Source organism: Solanum lycopersicum, chromosome 7 (assembly GCF_036512215.1).
Source record: "Solanum lycopersicum chromosome 7, SLM_r2.1".
In the NCBI taxonomy this organism is placed as follows: Eukaryota; Viridiplantae; Streptophyta; class Magnoliopsida; order Solanales; family Solanaceae; genus Solanum; species Solanum lycopersicum.
The window spans coordinates 20099874-20120249 of NC_090806.1; the positions used below are offsets into that span (position 1 = coordinate 20099874).

Below are 20376 nucleotides of genomic sequence, written 5' to 3' on the forward strand. Positions count from 1 at the left end.
GGCATGAACTAATCTGGAAATAAAGGATTCTGCCATATCTTTTTGTGATTGATCCCCGTTAGTGAGGGATAATATACAGGGACAGTTAGCTTTTTAAGTGCTAGTATTGTAAGAGTGCTAAATGACCTAAATTTATTAATCTCGGGAATCTTTAAGGTGTTTAAACATATGTGTTTTTCCATTTGATGACTTTCAAATATTTTTTTGTCATTCTGGTTAAATTAGAACAAGAATACCTCGTAGTCCTACTTTATTATATGATGTTAAACTTCCTCCCGATAATACAATTGATGTGCCGTTTAATAATCATAACTAATCTATTAGAAAAGAGGGAAAAACGTTTGTTAGCTTTCTAGAAATTATTGCGAGAACTCCAAAATTAACACCTCTAATTATAGATGATTAGAGAAATTTTGAGTACGAACAAAAGAAGAAATTGGTGAATTTTTTAAGGGTATGAGTTAGTATTATTATTTTCTAAATAAACTCAGTATGTCTATGATATCATCTTATATATATATATATATATATGTTGACTTTTTTTTTTGCAGAAGAAGTTCTCTTTTCTAAAAAACGGAGAACCGTTTGTCTTAAAGTCACAAGGAAATAAATGAAAAGACTACAATTGTGAAATCAAAGGTTATTATATGTCAAAATATAAAACTAAAGACTCTTTGCTGAAAAATAAGTCAAATCTCATTGGAGATAAATGGATTGATATAGTGTGTTATTACCTTTCTGATAAAGCAAAAGTATAAAAAAAATCTTGAAACCATACCTTGTTTATTATTTTAACTCTGTGTTAATTTTAGTGATAGAACATTTTCTTAATAACTTGTAAGATAGTATTTCAATACTTCAACAAGAGAGGCGTACCCACACAAATAGAAACAATAGGGCAATAAAAAGATGCCTCACACAAGAGGATCCAAAAGTAATGCTACATTGATGCATGAGCAGGTAAATCTATGAAATGTATTTTCAAAGAATTTTTTTCAAGCATATCTCGCATCAATTTTACTGCTTAGGCTGAAAATGGAATAGAGCATACACGAGCAAAAATTTTCTAATTAACTCATACAACATGTGGATCTGATGAATTGAAATTATGAGGAGTTGCAATCAGAATTACTCAAAATGAAACAATTGATAAAAAAGTATGCTCCTAATTAATCTCTTCCTCAAGATATCAATGACACTTCAAATGAACAAGTATCTCAAAACTATTAGAAATTTTTTATAATATTTTAATCCTATTAAAGGATTGTTAACTAATGCCTTCAAACTTAAGGATCCCAACCATAATAGTTGTAACACCCCGTCTCTAAAATAGACAAGAAATCAGCTTTTCAGATATCTGCAGGTGCAATCGATGGTTACCATCGATGGACCATAGCCTGACCCACGACCCTTACACACATGTGTCATTTTTTACTGAAACTCTCCCAAAATGAAGCCCAAAAATTTGAGAAAGTGTCAAACGACGGACGAACCTTAGTTTGTGTCCCTCGATTAAGACCCCATTTATCCACTCTCTGACAAGGACCCTGATTGACCAGTATGGTCCGTAGATGGACCTAGGTGCTGTAGATATGACCGTAAGTGAAAATAAGCAGAACAGTTAGGTGACAATGCATTTGGGTCAACTTCAATTGATCATAAGTCTTAGGAAAAAAAAATGAGGTGTCCATTGACCTATGAAATTATAAATAATTAAATTATCTTTCCATATCAACCAAGTTTGCTAAAATCAGACCTCCAAGTTAAAAGTTAGCTCGTTTTACTAAAGTCTTGTCGAATAGATCCAAGCTACGGGACCCAAACGATTGACCATCGAATGAAGGATGGCCAGTCAGTCTAGGTTGTTGTTTGGTCCGACAACAATTAACTAAGGGGTCTTTTGGTATTTACCGACTTTGTTTAAACCCTAAGATACGTCGTTTTGACCCTAAATCATCATATTTAAGTCAGTTTAAGCATACAAACATAACTAAAACTTACCTATGTCAAATCATTAAAACAAAACACAGAAAATTAGAAGCAAGAAACGAGAAAAAGGTAAAGAACTGTAGTTCAAGAACGTAGCAAGGTTCCATCAGTTCTAGCCCCAAAATCTTAATATTTCTCCGTGTATTTCATCATTAGGTTTATGGGATTTCACCAGTGAGTTCTTTTCTCCCATTAGATCCCTAGTTTTCAGTCAGTTCTTGATTCTTTTATCGTGATTAAACCTAGGGTTTCTAGAATTACAACATATCATCATAAATAAGTTAAATATATGTTCCAAATAACATTGTAAAGTGATTATTCAGTTTGTCACAGGAATTTCAGAACCCTAGCTATGTATTTCTTTAGTTCTTGAATTAGGTAAGATATTTCAGTTACTTCATATAATCATGTCTCAGTTATAAATGCATAATTACTTGATTAATTGTTGCATTCACAGTTTGCATTTTATGTTTTAAGCTATCCAGTAGTTACAGAAACTCAGTCATCAGTTAATTACATAATTTATTGGGTGTAACATAATATTGAGTTGGACTAGGGTTCACCGTACCGAATAAGTTCCAAAACTACTAGCCAAGTAGGTTGTAAGTCCCCTCTGTGGTCAATCATTTTAGTGATCACGCCAGCATGCCTTTATACTTCTTGCGGGGTATATTGAGTCCTCTCGGTGGGGCATATACATTGGACTCCACATAAAGCTCATGTGGTTTTATTATCGCTTATTAGTAGCTCCCATAGTTCAGTCATACTCTATTGCGTAGACCATTTATCAGTATATTCAGTATTCACTTCCAGCATGTTATAAATTGGTCATTTCATTCAATTACCTCAGCATTCAATATATTATGTTAAGATTATTATACTTGCTTTTGTGCTTGTTCAGTTATGTCTTATTTTAGATTTACTATATCTTACATGCTCAGTACCTTCAAGTACTGACGCATACGTGCACTACATCTTCTCCTGATGTAGGTTCAGGTTCACAACATCGAGATCACGAATAGATCGATTTTCAATCTCCAGTTCAACAGATTTAGTAGTGAGTCCTCATTCTCCGAAGACAACTGTCATGAGTCCATTTTAGTCTTTTAGTTATTTAGTTTAAATTTTTTTCTTGACTTATCTAGGCTTGTCCTAGCATTTTTATTCAGTGAGGGGCTTATTTCAGACATAGTTAGTTTCAGCTTAGTATTGAGTTAATATTTCCTTTGTATTAAACTCATCGTTTTAAAATATTTCAGCTATGGAATATGGGTATACCCCATCATTTCAGTTTAAATTATAATTTAGCTTCTGCATTGAGTTTATTATCTTTAGTATGCTAATGATCATGCTAACAAGGTTAGCATGGGATCACTTGTGGTCCTAGGTTCTGTGTCCACGTCTTTAGGGGTAGTTTGGGGTGTGACTTTAGTGGTTAAGAAGAAGTACTTCAATCATCAAGGATATCTAGTAATGTTGAAATTACTCTACCTCATGGTACTATTCATCTTTATCATTCGATGTTACTGTTTGTCTTTTCCTGCTTTGTAAATACTGCGTTGAAAGGTAGATTTCAAGAGACAAAAACTAATCAGGAGAGCATGTGAACTCAATTATTTTGGATGTGAGTTGTTATATGTGAAATGGTGAAATGCTATTCTAAATAAGTTTTTTTTGTCTCATTGTGACCTAATCTTGTTCTAAAATCTAGTTGTATCTATGTCTTGTTTTGCTCGAGTTTATTTGATGTTCATTTGGTTTTATTTTTTAATGCACTAAGTGTACATTTATATTTTTTGTGAAGGATTGTGAAGGAAAACAATGCACTAATCCCCACAACCAGCCCTGTCTTTACATACTCTTAATTATAACAATAAGTTTGTTGTTGTTGTTGTTGTAAAAACACAATGGAGACTTTTTTGTACGTAATGTTATAATAATTGTGCATTTCCACATGTGTCAGATTTGTTTCTATAAGTACTATAGTTCAGTCATAACTATATCTGAAGCACCAAGTTGGTGCTGCAAAACCTTTACAAATCTTTCTTCTTAAAATTTCTAGTTTTGGTTCATATTTATTGCGTACATGATGATGAATCTGGTAAGTTGTTAGGTTCTCAAGTTCACATTTCTTCAAAAATTCTACAAAGCACCTAGAGGTGGTTAAGCAGTATAATGGCTTTAGGCATTGTCGTATCTGTCACATAAAGAAAAATATAGTATAGATATTTTTATAGTTTTACCACCTTATTATGATAATATGAGATGATTCATTGTTCAATCCTCCTTTCCTGCTTAAAACTATTACACGTTTTTCAAATATCATCTTACAAGCTTGTATAGGTTTCACTCTTTCAACCCACAAACAAACATTCATTTCCTGATTGTGTATCACTCTGGTGGCTTTCACAAAAAAATATGTTTTGTGCATCTTATATTATGACTAATTCTAACCTCAAAGGCAACAACTTTGTCACTAATCTAATCATTATATATACTTATATTTTGAGGTACAATGAGTGCAAATTATCTAAGTCATTTCTATTCACTTACTTGTTACGTGTCTTCCATATCTGATACACCACGACAGCTAATGCTTTGACTACCAGGTCTCTGCAGCATCTACCTATTGTGGATCTAGTCAGCCTTATCCATATTTCCCTATAATCTAGTAGTCTTGTTCCTTTTCCAAGGCACTGAAGTCATCTAGTTGGCTCCATATTCCCCGTAAATTGTCTTCACTATATATAAGCAGAACAAAGAGAATGAAGATGCCAAAGTAGGATCACTTTCAATTTATTCTTCTATTTGTACAACCTGCATGGACCCACTTTTTACAATTGCTTCCTTTTCAGAACAGATAGTAAAAATAAATGTTCAACACTGTTCCTTGTACATCTCCACATAGTAGGCATTTATCATCGTGACATTCAACATTATATAGAGGCTCTCTTTGGTAAGTAATCTTCCGTGAAGGGCTAACCAACAAATAAAGTTGTTCATACGAAGAATTCCCTTACACCAAATTCACAAGCCCACTGTTCACTCTTCAAACTCGCATCTTCTCCATGTATATCTTCTTTCTATCTTGTAGCTGCCCTCAGGTTTAAGACCATCCATTCTGGTTGTATCCTAGTGCAATTTTATCTTTAATATAACATATCTTTTTCCAATACGAATAACTATCCAATGGAATAGCATATTGCAACCAGTCCCTTCCCTTTATCATGCCAAAAAGAGTGCAGGAATTATCGTTGCAGCAGACTTGCTGTGTACTACTGCTAATTGAAAATCATAAACTTGCAGATTTCTTCTCCACATGATATTGAATTATCTAAATCGAGCTTACTTGTAATTTTTCAGATTACTGATACTACTTGAAATATGTTTATACTTTGAATTTCATTTATTGAAAAGTTTTTTTCTTATTTCAGGTTATACAATTTGAAGTTCGCAAACTTCCTCTGTGGGTGATTTCGAACACATTATTCAAACAAGAGTAACAAAACTTATTTGAATATATTATTCAATAGTTTTAGCAATTTGAGTTGTGACCGTCTATTTTGGATCAGTACTACCTTTTGTTTGTGTAGATTTAAAGAGATACATTTTATTTTATGGATTAATAGTAATATATATGCTTTCTCAGCTAGAGAAAATTGTTGTTACTATGAGTCTCCCTTTGCAAATGTGTTTGTTGGATTTTTATATATACGTGTTATCGAGAAATGTAGGAGATATTATTTACAGAGGATAAACAATTGTCGTTAAATGTTATAATATTTACCGGCAATTCAATGGTAAAATTTAATTGCCATTAAAACTATAACCTTTTATCAACTATTTATTTCGATTTATCGACTAAAACTATGGACACTAAAGGACCACATATAGACAATATGAATTACCTTTAGAAGCCAACATACTTTCCGCCAAACAATCGCTTACCTTTTAGTGGTTATTTATTTTTAGATTTATCGACTAAATCAACAGACGCTAATAGATCATAGTTAACCTACATGCATTACCTTTAGAAGCCAACAAATTGTCGCAAACAATACAACTTTTAAAGAATGAACTTCTTAACTTAAATGTCAAATTATAATAATGCCCCCAACTTAAAACACAAAATGTGGTATATATTCTATATTCTATATTGTATCATATTTATTTATGTTTATAATATTATATTATATTTTCTCAAAGACAATCTAACATTGAAGGGTTGTTCATATCAAAGAATTATAATGTTTTGATTAATTATGATATTTTGAAGGGTCGTGACTTTTCGTAACGGTGACAACGTTACTGAAGAGTTATATCTATTCTAATGAGTTGTAACTTTTTTTGAAGAGTTGTAACTTTTCTAAAGGGTTTTGAATCCCTTTTTATAAGGCACATTATAAAGTTTCTCATACACTTTTCTTTGTTAACTGTAAAAAGAGGGGTTTCCTCAAATTTTTAAACTATGGGGAAGGGAAGAGAAAGTATTTTTAAGACGTGCAACTAAGAGATCTTGAGGGTTACTTATTATTTATTTAATAATAATCAAATTAATTTAAAAATAGTTTGGTGGTAATATACATACATACATACATACATTTACACATACATACATACATATATACATACATACATACATATATAAATATATATATGTACGCACACACACACACACACAGATATATATATATATATATATATATATATATAACAACCTAATTTTATTGAGGACTAATTTTTTAGGTTATATTTTTACTCTCTATAACATTCTACTTATAACAATGCTAAAATTATTTATAGACATATACTTTTTGTAAAATAATATCTCTATGATAGCCTTAAGGTGTATCACAAAGATTTGTAGAAGATATAGCATGAGTAAATAAAAAAAATTACTATACATATGATAATCATTAATAATGTGATTCACCTATCATATTTCAAGTATTAATATATTAGAGAAAAATTGTACTTAAATTGTGTTCATCATATATAGTAATAACTTCATGAGGAAAGAGTACTTGTGACGCTTTTTATATTGATATTATTTTTCTATTTTGATGGTTATTATTTTTTACTAAATTGAGTAAAGAAAAAAAAACAATATTACTAATGAAATATCACTTTATCCCCATAATTATATTGAATGTATTTTGAAATATATCACTAAAATCGGGTCATTTTGGGCTAAAAACAACTAGGTCTATGACAATTTGTATTAATCATTTAAAATCACTTGAATTCTATTCATTCAATTTATGATTATTTACTAAAAAGGTTTAATTTTAGTAATATTATTTCTATTTTAAAATATTTTATGCTATATAATATGATATGCATATGCAACACACATGTTGTAAGTCTAGTTGACATTAAAAGTTTGACCTTGTAGAGGCTATTTATTTATATTTATCTAATAAATCAATGAATGCAAAAAGAGAATAGTTAGGCAGTATGAATTACCTTAAGCAGCTAACATAATTGCCGCAATCAAGTGGTGTAAAAGCTAATGGTTAAGCAGATATTCATACTATCCTTTAGCAGCATTCCCAATGACTGCAAAAGCCTATGCCGACCCCTAAATTGTTGGGTAATATTCATCGGACGGTATAGAGTATTGTGGTAAATGTTATTGCAGCAAAAACAATATTTTATTGCCGCAAAAGAGTTCTTTTGTAGTAGCGATGGCATCAATGCAAGTAAATAGTGTTAAAATATATTGAATTTAGATATTGAATTGGACTCAGTTGAAGATTCTCTTAAAATAGGTCAAGGCTTGAAGAAGTTGAGATGGAATCCAATTCAAATTATTTTGAGCAGAATCCTTAAAATCCAGGGTGAATTAGGTGGGTTATCTATAGTTGGACTCATTTTTTACACCCCTAATAATGATAGAATCAACTCTTTACTCTTAAAACTCACCCTAACCATTGTCCTCTATTACTTACTTTGTTCAAGAAAAATATCTTCAAAAAAGAGAGTATATTTATATTAGCATCTATATGTGTGTCTCACATCCAAACTTTATCAAAATTATTGATACACTTTTAAGGATATCCCGTTACTAACAAATTTCATTTGATCTTTTAAGGACATGAAAGGTACTTTTGGGAATATTTACAACAATATATATATATATATATATATATATATATATATATATATATATATATATATATATATATATATATATATATGAGAAAGCATCATGGTTCATAACTAAAAAAGTATCTTGCAAATCTCTTTCTTTTAAACGTTAAATAAAATCACATCCATGAATATAGTTCAATCCTTAAAATAAATAAAAATTTATGAAAGATAAAATCTAAAATCACTTGGATAAATGAGAGATACTAACAAAAATGAATTTCACACACAACTACTTTAAATTGTAAAAGATGAAACATAATCCTCTCCTTATAGCCATCAGTGATACATTAATTTATAATCAATCTGATATTATAAATCACACCACCAATTTTTTAAGGATTTGTGTTGAACATCTCACTCATAAAGCATATCAAATTCCTTCATTTATCGGAAATTCGATCTATTTGAGATACATAAAAAAAATCTAGGAGACAACAAGGAAATTAAAGATGCAATCAAATTACTACAACATGTTAAAGCACTACGTCCAGATGGTCCCTATCCTTTCTTATTTCAAAAAATATTGGAACATAATAGGATCCTACATAGTCTCTTTTTATAAAACATAAAAACTAAAAAACATTCAAAGATAGATGCATTTCAATGGAGATAAACAAAATCCACATTTGTATAATCCCCATATGTCCCAATCTCACAACTTTAAAAAACAATCATCCCATTACCCTTTGGACTACCTCTCATAAAATAATCACAAAAAATATGTTGAATGGCTCCTCCATATCAACAGATAATAGATGTAACCTTTTTTTTTTAAGGAATCTTTTATTAGTTTCATATATTTCCGCCATATAGTAGTATACATAGTTAGTCATATTTACTATTAGTACTTTAATACTTTTGCTTAAACTAGGTTTCTTTGATTATTATACGAGAATAAAGTATCTTTCTCTATTATATCTCAAACTATTATATGGTATCCATAACTTTTCTTTTCCTCAAATAGTTCTAATTTCCTTATTTCCCACCAACCACCAATGACATCCTCATTTACCAATTATGATACAACTAATGTTACAACCATTGTTCAATTAAACTTTGTTACCCAGTTCTTCCATTTAAACTTCCTGGCAGCCCTAAACCTGTAGAAGATCTAAGTATTCATGCTTATTAGAGGACACAATATTTCTGGTCATCTCGATGGTACTATTCATACTCTTCCCGAGACCACCACCACCAACAACCTTACAATTTCAAACCCCGATAATGTAAATTGGTTTCGTCAAGACCAGTTAATCGAAAAACAATTTTAACATCAGTAGGTCCCAATCTTTCTGCTATATTAGCTGCTGCAACCACATAAATAGAAGATTGGGATTCCCTCCGTAAGTCTTATGCCAATAAGTCACAAACTAGCTGTCACGACCCAAAACGAGCCGCGAGTGGCACCCACACTTATTCTTCTAGGTGAGCGAACCAACAAATCTAAACCCTAACATTTACCAGTAAAACATTTATAAATAGTAAAGATAATGTGGAAGCTCCAACGAAAACCAATTTAATCAACTTCTAAAGTTAAATACTTATTATTCCCAAAATCTGGAAGTCATTACACCAAGAACATCTTTCCTCAAATTTCTTAATCTAAGAGTATTTAAGAAGCTAAAAATAGTAAAAAGATGGTCCATGTCTGAAATTCAAGACATCACGACGTGAAGGAGAGAATCCAGCACGAGCTAGGAATAATAGCTCACCCTGAAATCTAATGTGCTGAAGACTGGCTAGAGTTGAGGACGTGTCGAAGTCGATGGCACGCTTGCTGCACTCCATAAATAACAGAGAAGAAAATTACAAGTAGGGGTCAGTACAAGGAACACGTACTGAGTAGGTATCGTCGGCCAACTCAAAATAGAAAACAATATATACTGAATAATAATATAAAATCATCCATAATACTTAACAGGTGACAATCAACAAGTATAAGAACCATTGACAACAACACCAAGCACACCTATGAGGACTCAAGCCTCCACACCATACTCATTTGGGAAATAGGTTCTTTGAATTTGAGTACATTAACCTAGTTAAATATTCATTCTCTTTATCCTTATCGTGTCGGAACGTGACACCCGATCCCCTAATACTACCATGTCAGAACGTGACACTCCGATCCCCTAATACTACCGTGTCGGAACATGACACCCGATCCCCTAATGCTACCGTGTCGAAACGTGACACTCGATCCCCTAATACTACCGTGTCGGAATGTGACATCCAATCCCCTAATGCTACCGTGTACGAACGTGACACTCCGATCCCCTAATACTACCGTGTCGGAACGTGACACTACGATCCATTTATCTCAGTATTTTAGTTCATCAAGCCTTCTTTATATCAAGGCGCCATCTTAATAGAGAGGATTTAAGATTGAAGATTCAACAGTCTCATCATTCTGACCACCACAATTACACAATCACAACATACAAACACACAATCAAGCATATAGAAGACTTTACAATACCACCCAATACATATCGATCGCTATTTAGAGTTTATCTATCACATAGAAATAAACCATAACCTACCTCCACCGAAGAATCATGATCAAGCAAGAACCTTCCCAATGCTTTTGCTTTCCTCTTCGTTCCCTTTTTCTTGCTCGTTCTCCCTCTCATTCTTTTTATTTTTCTTCTCCAGATTCTTTTTCTTTTACCCCAATTATCATATAATCCATTATAAAAGATGATAAAAGTAACCCAATATTTATTCCCTTATTAACTTCTTTAACCCCCAAGTAAATAAATTATTAAACTTACCCCACTAATTCCATAGTTATAATCATAAATATTCCAAAATACCCCTTCAAAACTTTTAGCAAAAATCCGACCCAGTCGGGGTTACGCCGCTTGTGACAGTCCTCGTGTCTACGAGGGTCCGTGCTGCAGGTCCGTCACAAAGTTCAGAGAGTTAAATTCAGTAGTGAAGCTTGTGATGGTCCGTCGTATCTACGACAGTCCGTCCTAGGTCTGTCACAAAGTTCAGAGAGTTGATCCCAGTACCCAGATTTCAGAGTTGAAGTGTTTCGGAACGAAGACCCTTGACGGACCGTCGTGCCTATGACGGCTCGTCCTACCTGTCATCGAGGGTAATGAGGAGAGAAGAAGAAGAATTTACACAAGTATGGGACGACGAAGTCCATCACGGTCCGTCGTGTGATCCATCGGCCCAGTCAAATTTTATCAAAAATAGTTCTACTGCTCAAACCGACTAAACAGGTCATTACAATAGATACCAATTTACCCATCGTTCTTCCCCGAACGATCACAAGAAGAAAAGAAAGTGCGAGAAAGAGTACCTAAATCTGTAAAAAGATATGGATATCTTTCTTGCATATCAGCCTCATTCTCCCAAGTGGACTGTTCAATTGACTGATTCTTCCACTGAACCTTGATAGATGCAATCTCCTTTGATCTCAACTTGCGCACTTCTCTACATAAAAAAGCAACAGGCTCCTCCTCTAAGACAAATTCTCGTCAAGGAGGACTGAATCCCAACGAATAATGTAGTTTCCATCCCCATGGTATTTTTTTCACCATAGACACATGAAATACCGGGTGCACTCCTGAGAGTCCTAGAGGCAATGCCAATTCATAAGCCACCTCCCCCACGCGCTTCAGAACTTCAAAAGGACCAATATACCTCGGACTAAGCTTATCTCGCTTCCCAAACCGCATCACCCCTTTCATGGGTGAAACCTTCAGAAAGACTTGATCACCCTCCATAAAATCCAAGTCCCTAACCTTTCGATAGCTAGAAGTTTCTCCTGGATGAATTTTACTTTATCTAACGATTCCCTTAAAAGATCAGTACCCCATGGTCTCACCTCAAATGCATCAAACCACCCAACGGGAGACCTACATCTCCTCCCATACAGTGCCTCAAATGGGGCCATATCAATACTTGAGTGATAGCTATAATTGTATGAAAACTCTACTAAGGGTAAGAAGTTATCCCAATGACCACCAAATTCTATCACACATGCACGAATCATATCCTCCAACACCTGAATCGTTCGCTCAGACTGACCATCGGTCTGAGGGTGAAATGCAGTACTAAGATTCAAATTAGTACCTAATTCAGCATGCAATGTTCCCCAAAATTTAGAAGTAAATTGCGTACCCCTATATGATATGATGGAAAGTGGAACCCCATGCAATCGAACAATTTCTGAGATATAGAGTTTGGCTAACATCTATGCATTGTCAGTCTCCTTGACCGGAATGAAGTGAGCCGACTTAGTTAATCTGTCAACAATTACCCAAATAGAATCAAATTTACCGAATGTCTTTGGAAGACCAACCACAAAATCCATTGCAATTCTTTCTCATTTCCATTCAGGAATGGGCATTTTCTGAAGTGTTCCTCCGGGCCTCTGGTGTTCATACTTTACCTGCTGATAATTCGGGCATTGGGCAACAAAATCAACAATGTCACGCTTCATTCTACTCCACCATAAATGTTTCTTTAGGTCACGATACATCTTGGTTGCACCAGGATGTATAGAATACCTTGAACTATGAGCCTCTGTAAGAATAGTGTGAATCAAATTATCAACACGGAGCACACATACCCTTCCCTTAATTCTCAAAACACCTTCCTCATCAATTATTGCCTCTTTAGCCTCTCCTCATAATACCATATCTCGAATTCGGCTCAGCTTCTCATCAGTAAACTGTTTTCCCTTAATCTTGTCAAGAAAAGAAGATCTTGCCTCCACACAGGCCAAAAATCCTCCCTTCTCTAGTACTTCCAGCCTCATAAAGTCATTAGCCAGAGTCTGAACCTCTCTAGCCAATGGGCGTCTAGAAACCTGTAAGTGAGCTAAACTTCCCATGCTCCCTGACTTTCTACTTAAAGCGTCTGCCACAACATTAGCTTTTCCTGGGTGATACAAGATAGTAATATCGTAGTCCTTCAGTAATTCCATCCACCTCCTCTTCCTCAAATTCAAATCTTTCTGAGTAAAGACATACTGTAAACTACGATGATTTGTATAGACCTCACACTTGACCCCATATAGATAATGTCTCCATTTCTTTAATGCAAACACAACTGCAGCCAACTCCAAATCATGGGTCGAATAGTTACGTTCATGCACCTTTAATTGCCTCAAAGCATAGGCAATTACATTCCTCTCTTGCATTAGCACTTCACCCAAACCAGAATAAGATGCATCACAGTAAACAATGAAATCCTTACCTTTCACTGGCAAAGTAAGAATTGGTGCAGTAGTCAACAAGGTCTTAAGGCTCTGGAAGCATTCTTCACATGCGTCCGACCATACAAATGGAACATTCGGCTTAGTCAAATTTGACAATTGGGAAGCGACAGAAGAAAATCCCTTGACAAATCGGCGGTAGTAGCTAGCTAAACTAACAAAGCTCCTTACCTCTGTAACATTAGCAGGTCTTACCCAATTCTTCACTACTTCAATCTTAGATGGATCCACCCTCACTCCATCCTTGGAAACCATGTGCTCCAAGAAGGACATTGAATCTAGCCAAAACTCACACTTGGAGAATTTGGCATAAAGCCTTTTCTCTCTCAACAATTCCAATACAATTTTCAAATGCTCCTCATGTTCTTTCCTACTCTTTGAGTATATCAGTATATCATCAATATATACAATAACAAAGAGATCTAGGTATGGCTTAAAAATCCCGTTCATCATACTCATGAACGCAACAGGGGGATTCGTAAGCCAAAAAAATATTACTAAGAATTCATAATGCCCATACCTGGTTCGAAACGCAGTCTTTGGCACATTTGCTGCCCGTATTTTCAATTGATGTAACCAAATCTCAAATCGATTTTTTAAAAGGTACAAGCACCTTGTAACTGATCAAACAAATCATCAATGCGAGGAAGCGGATACTTGTTCTTAATAGTTACCTTATTCAGTTGCTTGTAGTCTATGCACATTCGAAAACTTCCATCCTTCTTCTTCACAAATAAAACAGGAGCACCCCAAGGGGATGCCCTTTGTCTAATAAAGCCTTTACCTAACAACTCCTGAAGTTGAGCCTTTAATTCCCTTAACTCAGCTGGGACCATTGTATAAGGGGGTATGGAAATGGGGCGAGTACCCGGCTCCAGATCAATACAAAAATCAATATCTCTATCTTGTGGCATACTAGGAAGGTCTGCAAGAAACACATCAAGAAACTCATGGACTATCAAAACAGACTCAATCGAAGGTACTTTGGATGTATCATCCCTGAGATGGGCCAAGAAAGCTAAACAACCCTTACTAACCATCCTCTTAGCATGAAGAAAAGAGATAATACGAACAGGGGTGGAAATATAGTCACCCTCCCACACTAGCGGATCTGTCTCAGGCTTTGCCAATGTCACCATTTTTGCATTACAATCTAAGATTGCAAAATTTGGAGAAAGCCAAGTCATACCCTAAATTACATCGAAATCAACCATCTCTAGAATAATCAAATCTATATGAGTATTGCTCCCCACAAAAGCCACAAGACAAGACCTATACACCTTATCAACTATCACAGACTTACCCACAGGAGTAGAGACACGAATAAGCATGTCAAGCAAATCGCAATGTAAATTAAGACCAGTAGCAAATGAGGAAGATACATATGAAAATGTGGATCCAGGATCAAAAAATACAGAAGCCATACAATCACAAACCAAAAGATTACCTGTGATAACAACATCAGATGTCTCTGCTTCAGACCTCCTGGGGAAAGCATAACAATGGGACCTATCACCTGTCTGCCCGTTGCCCCTACCATGTTGTGCTACAGTAGATCCAACTAGCCCGCCACCCCGGATGATTTGGTGACCACCATTACCTTGGCCACCACGTCCTCAAGAATGGCGGCCTCTCCCATGACCACCTCTACCTCTATTTATTGGGGGTCTGTAACTCTGTTTTGGACAATACCTTCTAATATGTCCTGTCTCCCAACATCCATAACAATCTCTGGAGTCTAGCATAGGTCTCTAAGGAATGACGAAGTCTGGGGGTAACCTCCAAACTCAGAGAAATGTTGACTGGTATGCGATGGACCCCCAACTACAGCCTGTAGTGAATACTGAATAGGTCGGGCTGGGTAGCCTCCTGAACTCTGCCCTCTAGAGTAAGAACCACTAAACTCACTTCCCGTACGGAACTTCTTAGAGGTCGACACCATGGTGAAGTTGTCTGGCTTCACCCCCTTCACCTCTATCACAAAGTCAACCACTTCCTGAAAGGATTTTGCTACAGCAGCTACCTGTAAGGTTGGGATCTGCAAATCTAACCTCAATCCTTTCACAAAGGGGCGAATCCGCTCTTGTGGACTGAAGCAAAACTGTGTGGCATACCTGGATAGCGCACAAAATTTGGCCTCATAAGCGGCAACTTACATTCCTTCTTGCTCTAGGCTCAGGAACTCATCTCTCCTCTTGTCCCTCAAAGCCCGGGGTATATACTTCTCCATAAATATGCAAGAGAATGATTCCCAAGTCATAGGTGGTGCCTGTGCTGGTTGACACTCAACATACGACCGCCACCATATTTTGGCATTCCCCTGAAACTGGTAGGTCACAAACTCAACACCGAATCATTCTACTATGTCCATTTTATGTAGCAGCTCATGACAATCAACAATAAAATTATAGGCATCCTAAGATTCAGCACCCTTAAAGACAGGAGGTTTCAACTTTAGAATTTAGTGAAAAGTTCATGCTGATCACTCGTCATTACAGACCCTGTAGTCAATCGAGGAAACGTGCCTACTTCCAATGAGGCATCCATGCGGGGAGCCACAACAGTTGCATGTTGTACTCCCGGAACCTGAGGTCTTGGTACAGGAAACACTAGAGGTGTCTGGCCCCGATCAGATAACCCGTTAAGATAAGTAAGAACCTGGTTGATCAACTCTTGGGTAGGTTGGGGTGGTAATTCCTCATCTTGCACCTGTTCATTTTCCCCTTCCTCACCCTCTCTTACTACCTCATCAGTCGGTGGAGGAGTCAATGCCCTATTACTAGCGTGACCAGGTGTTTGTCCTCTACCTCTAGAGAGCGTCCTCCTGCGACCTCTACCACGGCCTCTTGCAACTGCTCATCCTCGAGCTACAGCCCCAATGTTTGTCTCAGACGCACCCTATCTTACCGGTGTTGGCGCAGTGGTTGCTCTAGTTCTAACCATCTCCGAAATAGAGTTAGGATGTCCGATACCAATTTGTATCAACTAGATACCAATTCGATCCAAGTAATAGCACGAAAGAATGAAAGAATGGTATTTTCCTAAAGTCCTATATCCTCTCAAATAAAAGTAAGGGCGTCACCCTACCGTTCCACAAGACTCTACAAGAGTCGTTCTAGTGTGATGAGACCAACGAACCTAACGCTCTGATACAAAGTTTGTCACGACCCAAAACGAGCCACGAGTGGCACCCACACTTATTCTCCTAGGTGAGCGAACCAACAAATCTAAACCCCAACATTTACAAGTAAAACATTTATAAATTTTAAAGATAATGCGGAAGCTCCAAAACACATTAACGAAAACCAATTAAATCAACTTCTAAAGTTAAATACTTATTATTCACAAAATCTTTAATTCATCACACCAAGAACATCTATCCCCGAATTTCTAAATCTAAGAGTAGTTAAGAAGCTAAAAATAGTAAAAAGATGGTCCATGTCAGAAATTCTAGACATCACGACGTGAAGGAGAAAATCTTGCACGAGCTAGGAATAATAGCTCACCCTGAAATCTAATGTGCTAAAGACTGGCTAGGGTTGAGGACGAGTCGGAGTCGATGGCACGCTTGCTGCACTCCACAAATAACAAAGAAGAAAATTACCAGTAGGGGTCAGTACAAGGAACACGTACTGAGTAGGTATCATCGGCCAACTCAAAATAGAAAACAATATATACTGAATAATAATATAAAATCATCCATAATACTTAACAGATGACAATAAACAAGTATAAGAACCATTGACAACAATACCAAGCATTCCTATGAGGATCAAGCCTCCACACCATACTCATTTGGTAAATAGGTTCTTTGAATTTGAGTACATTAACCTAGTTCAATATCATTCTCTTTATCCTTATCGTGTCGGAACGTGACACTAGATCCCCTAATACTACCGTTTAAGAACGTGACACTTCGATCCCCTAATACTACCGTGTCGGAATGTTACACCCGATCCCCTAATGCTACCGTGTCTGAACGTGACACTCGATCCCCTAATACTACCGTGTTAAAATGTGACACGCGATCCCCTAATGCTACCGTGTCGGAATGTGACACTCCGATACCCTAATACTACCATGTCGGAACGTGACACTCCGATCCATTTATCTCATTATTTTAGTTCATCAACCCTTCTTTATGTCAAGGCGCCATCTTAATAGAGAGGATTTAAGATTGAAGATTCAACAGTCTCATCATTCTCACCACCACAATTACACAATCACAACATACAAACACACAATCAAGCATATAGAAGACTTTACAATACCACCCAATACATATCGATCGCTATTTAGAGTTTATCTATCACATAGAAATAAACCATAACCTACCTCCACCGAAGAATCATGATCAAGCAACAAGCTACCTTCCCAATGCCTTTGCTTTCCTCTTCGTTCTCTTTTTGTCGCTCGTTCTCCCTCTCAGTTCTTTCTCCCTCTCAGTTCTCTTTATTTTTCTTCTCCAGATTCTTTTTGTTTTACCCTAATTATCATATAATCAATAATAAAAGATGATAAAAGTAACCCGCTATTCATTACCTTATTAACTTCTTTAACCCCAAGTAAATAAATTATTAAACTTACCCCACTAATTCCATAATTATAATCATAAATAGTCCAAAACACCCCTTTAAAACTTTTAGCAGAAATCCGACCCAGTCGGGGTTACGCCGCTTGTGACGGTCCGTCGTGTCTACGACGGTCCGTGCTGCAGGTCCGTCACAAAGTTCAGAGAGTCGATCCCAGTACACAGATTTCATAGTTGAAGTGTTTTGGAACGAAGACCCTTGACAGACCGTCGTGCCTATGACGGCTCGTCCTACCTGTCGTCGAGGGTAATGAGGAGAGCAGAAGAAGAATTTATACAAGTATGGGACGACGGAGTCCGTCACGGTCCGTCGTGACCATGACGGTCCGTCGAATGATCCGTCGACCCAGTCAGTTTTTATCAAAAATAGTTCTACTGCTCGAACCGACTAAACAGGTCGTTACATTAGCATATTTAGATTGTAACATCACCTCGGTCGTCTCAAAAAAGAGAGTCAACCTATAACAGACTATCTCAACCAAGTTTGGTCTTTCTGTGATCTTCTTGCGTGTGTTACAGATCATGTAACCAATTCCAAACTTATTGTTAATATTCTAATTGTTCTTGGACCAAAATGCCGTGAAATATTTGCGGTAATTCGAACACGTGGCACCCCAATTTCATATGCTGAACTGTTTGAAAAGCTTGGCAATCACAAGTTTTTCCTCAAACACAAAGCTCCACCTTAATCCACTTAATTTTTTTTGTTGTTCCTGAAGTCTATTGGCTAACTTATTTTCTCCGAGATAGACACATATTATTGTTTACTTTACCAACTATTTTTCTGTGACAACGTTAGCACCACCTACATTTGTGCTAATCCTTTTTTTCACAGTAACATGAAATATATAGCCATTAAGTTTCGTTTTATTTGTTACCATGTTTAATAAAAGGAACTTGAGGTTCATCACCTTCACTCTAGAGGTCAAGTCATTGATGTCCTCATAAAACCTCTTCCCCGCAAAGCTTTTCAGCACCACTTTTATAAGTTGGGTCTTGTTCTAGTCACCCCCAAATTGTGGGGGCGTATTAAGAGATAATAGTTGTTGCCCTTTTGTTTAGGAGTCTATTATTAGATTCCTGTATATCATCCATGTGATAATATACACAATTAGTCATCTTTATTATTTAGGAGATTAATGTTTCTTGTAAAGTAGGTTTCAATTAATATTGTACTTGACCAGGTTTGTAAACCTTTATACTCCATGTCTAAGAGTCTTGTGCTTTACCATAGCTTGTTGGTTCGGAGCTAACCAAATTAAACTGATACAAGTTCCCTCACTAGTACATCATCCACTAGTAAATCTTCTTGAAGTTAAGGGTGCTCTTTTGAAAATAAATAAGAATAAGAGGTCTTCTGTTTTTTCCAATCCCAACAAACTGCTTCATCAAACTTCCATTCTCGGCTAAGAATTAGTTTTCTGATTTTTAAATAGAAAATCTTGTATTATTTGGATGAATTATATCCCATTAATATCCCTTTGTGAGCCTTGTTTTCTTGTTTATTCCTCTTTGTTTCTGGAACTCGATAATAACATACACACCTAAAGATTTTGATATAGTTTACTGATGGTTTGTTACCACACAACGCTTTATATGCAGTCATGTCTTGTAAGGTCTTAATAGGCAATCTGTTCATCAAATTTACAGAGGTACTGACTTCCTCTGTCCAAAAATTTACAGAGGTACTTGCTACTCTCATTATGTTCCTTTTAGACACACCATTTTTTGTGGAGTGTATGGTAGTGTCAATTGACGTTCAATACATGTGCAATTACAAAATCAACAAACTAACAAGAAGTATATTCTCCTCCATTGTCATAATTTAAAGCCTTAATATTAGGATAACATTGATTTTATACTAAAGCTTTAAATTGTTTAAAAATATAAAAAACTTCACTCTTCAGCCTAATAAAATAAACCCAACACATTCCTGTGTAGTCATCACTACGAGGAGAAAGTATTTTGTAACCACTCAATGAATCTTTTTATTGGGCCACAAGCATCCGTATAAATGAGCTAAAGTTTCAGGTTAACTCTCCACACTTGATTAGCTTGATATGTCAATTTTGTTTGCTTCCCCAATTGTAAAGATTCACAAACTTTAGCATTACAAAGAATGATAGGCATATTTTCTACTAGATCTTTTTTTTTCATCTCTGCAATGCTTTTCAGATTGAAGTGACCAAACCATTTGTTCCATAGTTTTGTACATGTTTGTAAAGTAATTGTTTAAGAATGCTCAGCTATTTTATCCCAATCAAATAAAATATTTAGTTGCCCTTGTTGACATAAAATAATTCTACTCTAAAAGGGCTAGAAACAACACATTCACGATTCTTAAAATGCAAATAAAATAATTATTATCAAGCATTTTTCCAACACTCAACAAATTTTTACTCATATC

At 35.7% G+C, this 20376-nt stretch overlaps 1 long non-coding RNA gene across 1 annotated transcript; it reads left to right on the forward strand.

Moving 5' to 3' along the window:
• The first annotated feature begins 4955 nt into the window (after positions 1-4955).
• On the forward strand, positions 4956-5660 carry LOC112941900 (uncharacterized). Its single transcript, XR_003247553.1, has 2 exons — positions 4956-5340; positions 5424-5660. It is a non-coding gene; the product is annotated as an uncharacterized lncRNA (long non-coding RNA).
• The last annotated feature ends 14716 nt before the right edge of the window (positions 5661-20376 follow it).